An 8,306-nucleotide genomic window follows, 5' to 3' on the forward strand; every position below is an offset into this window, starting at 1 on the left:
TTTTTCAAAAAATTGGACTATTCGATGTTAAAAAAATGATTCAATTTGGTTCTTTCAAAAATTGGTCATAGAGTTTTACTGTAAAACTGTTTTGAAACCAAGATTGAAACAAACACATCATGCTATTATGATACGTGGTTTTAAATTTGTGAATTATAGTGAGATTGAAGTTCAATTAGTTCAATTCCTTAGGTTTGAAGTACAATCTGGAAATTAGGTGATTGTTACTTGAAATTTCAGAACTTGAGTAACTAAAATTGAGGTCACATAGTCTAAAAAGTGAAACTGAATTTGTGTTTTCGGTATAAGTTTGTCTTACATGTGACATTATTGTTGATTAGGATATCGCTTCATCCAAACTATTCTAACTTGTGTATTGAGTGCGCAGTTCGAAAGGGTGAAACAGGTTGGTGACAAAAGGAATCCTAAAAGATTGGCAAAGTTTTTGGCGGAGCTATGAGTGGGTAACCAATAGCTTATCCCTCTACTTTTGAAGTAGTAACTGTTTTTGTGTTTTACTTGTGTTGTTTGTTGTTTTCTTGGGTTGTCCAGTGGTTGTTTATATTATGTGCATGAGTTTCCTACTGAAATCTGAATGCAGTAGCTGTTTGTGTTCTTTGCTGAGCCATCTGCTGATTTTTTGTATGTGCAGTGGCTTTGTGTGCCTTTACTTGAATTGTCTGCTAATTTTTGTTTCAGCTGTGGTTGATTATTATTTTTTTTGCTTGAATTTGTGATGATGGCTCTTTGTGTTGCTTAGATTGAGCACTAGTTGTTTTATTGGGAATTTTTTGGAATATTAACTGTCTGTCAAGTTAGCTTCACAAGAAACTAACTCGTGGTTTAGTTAATGTTCTTTTGCTCTTGAATAGTATTTTCCCTGCTTGGTGTATGCCCATTATCTTTTGAGGTAGCTTTTTTAATCTTTTGTTCAATAGGTTATCTGATTGCATGGTGAGTCTGTAGATATATACTTGCTTTGAAGTAGTTTTCTTAAATAAAATCTGGTTTTTCTAGGACATTCTCTTAAAATCAGTTTTTTGTGGAAAAGATGGCTAGTCTTGCATGTTACAATATTTAACCTTTTGATGGTAAAATAGATTTTGCTATTTGAAAACAGAAAATGCGTAGTGTCTTAGTTTCGAAAAGATTTTTTAAAGTTGTTGAAGTTGAACATTAAATTGATATCCCTCTTGCAAAGAGGGCCGAATTGGATGAATTGGTTTATGTATACATTATATTGAATCTTACGGATCATGTTATTAGGAAAATTGGATTTTATGAATCGGCCAAAGATTTATGGGATAAGCTAAATCAAATGTACACTGAAGATTCTCTTCCAAATCATATTAATTTGTTAGAAAGGTTTTTTAGTTATAGATTAGATCTTTCAAAGTCTATATCACCTAATTATTTTCGATGGAAAGAAACGACAACCTCGAAGTGGTGTTGGAAGGCTTTTGAAAAAAAACCGTTGTAGATGTTTTTACCATTACATATAGTCACCACACACTCAAACTACTTAAACTTTATCTTTTCCCCACACCTTATCTTCTCTCCATATTTTCCTCCTCTCCGTCCCTCCCTCGGCCCTCTTTATTGGCCGGAATCTTGAGTTTTTATCATTACCTACAAAGGGTTTTTATCATTGGGGATTGATTGTCGATTGGTAACACGGGATTGCATGGGACGGGCTGCATCTTCAACGCGCAGGTTATTCACTGCTTGGAAAAGGGTGATGCCGGAGGTGGAACACAAAGTCATCTGCATTGTTGACAGTTCGATGAGGTTTAGTATCATAGTAGTTGTTGTTTACTTCAATATTCTCCGTTGAGCCATGAATCAACCCCGATTGATGGCATAGAACCCTGATTCATCTCAGATTGATATTTTTTAGGTTGATCGCCGCCAAATGGTTGGGTTTTAGTCTAAGGGTGGCGGCTTTGGAATATTATTTGGTCGGAGCCCTGCACTTCCCTATCCATATAAAAAGTTAGAATAATAAAAATAAAAGTCAATTATTAAACGCAAAAGTAAAAAAGACAACGTGAACAAGGTTTATATTGAATATATTTATATATATTATCAGGGTTTATTTGGTTTTGATTTGAATTTGGAGTATCAATTTAAATATTAATTTAAATAATATATTAATTTAATACTCCCTCCGTCCTACCTGAAATGATACCATTTCCTTTTTTAGTTGTCTCACCTTAAATGATCATTTTCTATTCTTGGTAAGGTTTATCAAATCAAAACATAATTAACAATAACCATTAAATTTAATTACCTTATTCTATTATTAATATAAAATATTTTATTTTTAATATATAAATAAACAAACCCACCCAAACTCACAATATGATTAAAACAAATAATTAAATCATAAAATTCTAACATTGCAATTCTTTTTCCTCCCCCAACAAAAGCCCTAGTCGACTTTGCCATAGTCGATTTCGCCCATGGATTCTAACCCCCCCAATCCGATTTTTGATGGGTCGTGGTCAGTCGCCGCCACCTCGCTGCCGAGGATGTCGAAGGGAGGAGTAATCGACTTCGATTCCGAGACCACCGGGTTATCTTTTCCATCGGTGGTTTCGACGGTTGAATATAGTGAGTTTGTTCCTGAAACTCATTTCTCTGATGAATCGGTGGCGACGCTGCTTGGTGATGACCAGGTGAGCCTCTCTGGCTATGTGAATGATACCCCCACTTATTTACAAGGTTATCAAAGCCTGGGTGGATTCCAATCTTCATTTTGCCCAGAATCGCCATTGGTGTTCAAACGAACTTTAAAAATCGTGGAGGAGTTTCAATTGCTCTAATTCCCGTCAATTTTCACTATGTGAGACTAATAATAATCTTTACTGATTTATGCTAATTTTTTTCTATTAGGAGAAATTATGCCTAAATTTATTTTTAATTTTTTCAATTTGATGCTCTTTTAGTTGATTTTGGGATATACGAACTCTATTTCTCACATGGAAATTTTATTCATAATATACTGCTTGTATGAGATTTTCTGTTCTTATGAAAATTTTTCTATAATTTTTGTTTATCATGAGTTCCTTGTTATATGTTGGTATCTTTCGTTGCATTAGATGAATATGAGGATATGCTACTATGCAATATATATATATAAATAACCAATTAAAAACAAGAAGAATGTTGACATATTGCAATTACACAGAGTCTTTCAATTTTTAATATGCAGCAATGTTCTAAATGAAATTAGGAATTTACCATATAGTACACCGGAGTATGTTAGTAGTTAGGCTTTAGAGTGCCAATTATTTTGCTAAAAGAGAGAAAAAATAATAATAATTTATCAACCTGAAGATTCACCAAGAAGCCAACAATGACTAGATGCTTTCAAGAAAGTGTTAAAAAATTTAATAATTTAAACCAATAATAGCCAAGTCAGGACCCATAAATCCAATTATCTATAGAAACATATACAAAATGAGATATTAGTGTTAAAAGCATTATAGAAATTAAAAATAAAAATAAAGAAAGTGACGGACACAGATAAATTAATCAAGAGCATCCCATGCATAACCTTTAAAATTCTTAAGACAAACTAATCAAGACTGATAAGATGCTTCAAACAAACCAACAGCTTTCCCTCAATAACGAACACAGAGAGTGTAGGTATTTAATAAAAAAGGTTTAAGAGAGATATAACAAAACAAAAACTTGCATTAAAAATAAAAAAACCAGTGTCATATACACGGTTTGAAATTTATAAAATGTTGATACTTTTAAGTTAACGAAAAAGTCATTGTTTGCTTACTCAAGAAAGAGTTATCATTGAAAAGGGAGAGATGATTGCATCTTGAACCTCAAATCCAAGTCCGCACAACAATAGCATAGCATAGTCTTCTTTTTCTTTGTCCATGAGGTATGTGAGACAATTAATCACGAAATCCTTGGTTACATTCAGGTGTCTAGGTAAAGCATCCTGCCTAAAAAGTGCATCCTTCTTCATGTGTGGAATTTTGTATTTATTTTGTCCTCTATTCTTCATTATTTCAATCATGCACCCTTGTAAGCTCAAAAAAACTTTTTTTAGTTTTTCTGCTGTCAATTTTTCAAAGGATAACACCACTGCATTCACTAGCTCATCCACGTTAGTGCAATCCTTTTCAATTTGAATACTTTGTATAGCCCTAAACCATCCAAGGTCGTTGATATTCAAATCTGGAGAGTTGGGAGGTTGTTGCACTAAAATAATATCAAATCCATCACTTGTGGCAGTTTTTCTGAAATCGGCCTCATCATCTTTTATATGTGGTCTAGCGTTATCTTGCTGAATATAGATTCTTTTTGTCATGTTGGCTGGTCATTTCTTCTTTATGGTTGGGATAATCTGTCAAAATATTCAAAAATAAATAATGGACACATTCAATCTTTTCAAAGTTAGCAAATGCATATTTTAAAATAGAATAAGTTGGATTGTGTTAGTTTGAATGAATACTAGTGCAATCTAATGTTTTATAAATTCAAATAGTAGTATACTTACTTTGTCAATTAAGCAAACCTTAGTAATATCCTTTGTAATTGATTGAATAGGCTTGATGATTAGGGTGCCTTCTGCCCAACTTTTACTACTTTTTTTTGCAGCTTCCTTGTAAGTAAATGAGAAGATACCAATTTTTCCATAAAAAATCAGCGAACCATCCGCTCCATATAGTGGTCTTGAGACTGCACACGTGAACATAATCTTGGTAATAAATGTCTTATTTTGACATTTTCTGTGTGGATCTTCCACTTCCGGAGTCATATAGAATCTATGTGAATCTTTAGTGATATAAAACCACTTATCATCTATGTGTATGACATTATCCATGCATTTAAATTGAATAGCTTCTTCAATTGAAGAGTAAACAAATTGTTAAATGCAAACTGCAGCCTGAATAACTTTTTTGGTGCTATCAATCTGTTTTAAAAGCACTTGTGCGTGCTCTTAAGGCTCCACTTGAAATCCACCTCCAAGCAATACTTTTAGAACAATTGATTGATGCAGCCATAATTCGAATAGAAGTTCTTTTTTTTTTTTTAGGGGAATACTAGCAATCAGCTCATAATTTGGAAGCACTTTATTTGGTTTAAAAACATTTTTCTTTTTACTGCTTGAGTATATTACGTCGCCATTATCCAATTGTTTTTTAGCATCCCTCCAATACCGACTGACAGTACACTTAGAATATGAAAAAAAAAATTGTGGCTCCACCATTTTCCCAAAAGCAGGTTTGACATTCTTAAGATTCCTAAGTAAAAATTGAACTATTGTGTTACGCTCACTATCACTGCGATTTTTCTTCCCTGTCATTGTAGGCCAGATGTCAAGGAAAAACTTATACTGTAATGATCACGAGCAACCTATAGTTTGAGATAAGGTAAAAATAAATAAATATATATTTTTTACATGGATAAATTACACTACAGAAAATTTTATTCCTTCTCTACTCTACTGCATAGAATCTTGACTAATCTCTGTATATCTTTGTGAATGGCAGTGCAAAGGTTAAACTTTTTGTGGTCCCCTTAATGTAGTTTATAGCATATGTAATTTTGAAGGGAAACTATTGGAGGAAAAGCAAAATTTGGGGAGTATTTGGCAGAATTTCATATCCAGATTGCTTTTTGGTAACTGCAATTAACTGGTTGATATTGTATTTGTGATTTGTTATACTCTACAATGCAGTATCTTTTTGCTACAATTGATGTTGTATAATTTTGTTATTATCAAATTTGAAATGACTTGTTATGTTAAAATTATGGCTAAAAATATTGTTTCTAGTTCTATTATTGTTGATATTATGCTTTTATTTTCAAATATGGAATGCTTTATTATGTTGTGTTAAAATTGTTGCTAAAATGATTTCATAGTTATGACTGATATTGTATTTTTATTATTAAATTTGAAATAACATGTTAAGATTAAAGATTAAATGATTATAGTTTATTACACAAAAAATATAAAACACAATATAACACAATATAAAACTTTTACTATTAAAACTAATTTTCATAATTAAATTTATGAATTTTATTTTAATTCAATATAAAATTTTCATTGTTAATTTTTTTTACTACACATTTAAATTTATTAGATTTTAAAATAAAATAAAAGTAATAAATATTACTCCCTCCGTCTCGCGACAGATGACCTATTTTTCCTTTTTTGTCCGTCCAATTAAAGATGATCATTTTCTATTTTTAGTAAATTTATTCATCTTAAACGTATTCAACAAATATAAATCAATTTAATTAAATCTCTAACCTCTTACACACGTATGACCCATTCAAAACCCATTTATTTCTATATATTTCCTCAATAAATAAATATTTTTATCTATATTTAAAACTTCTTAGTTTTAATAAAATTAGTTTCAAGTTAATTATAAATAAATTAATTAATTTTTTTATTTATTTGTATTATATAAAATTTTATTCTCTACAAAATCGTTCCATATTGAATATATTTTATTGATATATAATACTAAAAATATTTAAAATACCAACAACACTAATCATATAAAAATAATAAAATAATATTATAACTTATTAATAACTTACTAATCTATAATATGTAAAATACCGTGTCCTTAATAAAGAGGTCATTTTGACTGGGACGAAGGCAATATTAAAATTTAAATAATATATAAAATTATTAACAATATTATCTATATAGATAAATAAATAAAATTATATAAAAACCATCATCATTACTTCTCTAAACTATTTACTTTTAACTCACTAAATTACATTACCTTAAATACCGTGCCACAACCCAAAGGTATCATTTCATGTGGGAGGGAGGGAGTATTTTGTAAAAAAAAATAGATTTTATTAAGCGTTATGTAAGATAAATAATACTCTATGTGTTTGGGAAAATTATGTCATTTTACTTGGACACGAAGATTAAAAAATAATATTCTCTCCGACCCATATATATCTGTCAGTTTTTTTTTTCATATAGTTTTAAAAATATTAGTTTTTATATTGGGATGTAGTATAAATAAACGTAAAAATACTAAAATAATCTTATTAGTGTTGTATGATATAAAAGTAATTACACTTGTGCGATATATTGTAAATTGAAAGGGTATTTGTAATGTTAGGTAAATAATATAATTACTAAAAAAACCAAAATGAATACTTTGTTACGAGACGAACAAATATGAAAAAATGGATAAATTATTAAATAATTGATAAAAATAATAATGAGATTAGTAAAAAAAATAATGACAAAGTGATTATTATGTGTTAAACTAATAATAATAAAATTTTAAATAAATAAAATTGATTACTATAAATGAATCGTGTAGAAATTCAAGGAACAACTAAAAAACAAATAGTAATTTTAGCTAAGGGAGAAAATATATAGGATTGGATTTTTTTTTTTTAAATAATATTTTATATTGAATTATTTTTATACACTAATTGTTTAGAATTGTTATTAATTATACTATTTTAAGTGCAAAATTATATATTGTATAAATGACTTATTTATTTCTATACAAAAACCGTTAACATGTAAAAACATATTTAAATAAATATAAATTTGTAAAATTTTTATAAGATAATAAAAACATGTATAACAATCATTTTTAATAAAATATATTATTTTACCAATAAAATATTATGAGTTTGTTTATTTAGTATTTTGGTTTAAAGTACTTTTCTTTGAAGGATTTTGACAATTTTATACTATTCATACAATTTTTTTTTTTTAAAAAATAGTAGATCAAAGATTTATTTTTTTATTTTTTATATTATATTAAAAATTAATTTTACATTCAAAATATCACATCAATACTTATTTATATTACATTATACCACTATTTCAATTTAAAAATTTTACTATTCAAATTCTAACCTAAAATTCAAACCCCAAGCAAACACTACGTAAAGTATAGAGAATAATGTTAGTAATATAAAAAAAAAATATTTTATATATTGTAATATTATTATAGGATTAGCCAATAAAAATATTAATTATTTATAACGTTAACTAGTATTTTATATATTGTATGTATATATACACTAAAGTATATATATATATATGTTTGTTGTGTGTATGCACGCGTGTATTAATAATATAGATATTAGTGTATATGTGTGTGTGAGTCTATAACAACAAAGAAAAGTGGTGAGGTGTGCATATTCATTCATTCTTGAGTCCATATTTATATACAAGAAACCTCACAAGGAAGGAAACTAAAAAGCACACAATTGACTACGTTGCATTGATGTGTATGTATAGTACATAGCTTTTATAACATTATATTGAATATTTT

The sequence above is a fragment of the Andrographis paniculata genome, unplaced genomic scaffold, assembly GCF_009805555.1.
Source record: "Andrographis paniculata isolate CXL003 unplaced genomic scaffold, ASM980555v1 Contig71END, whole genome shotgun sequence".
NCBI lineage: Eukaryota > Viridiplantae > Streptophyta > Magnoliopsida > Lamiales > Acanthaceae > Andrographis > Andrographis paniculata.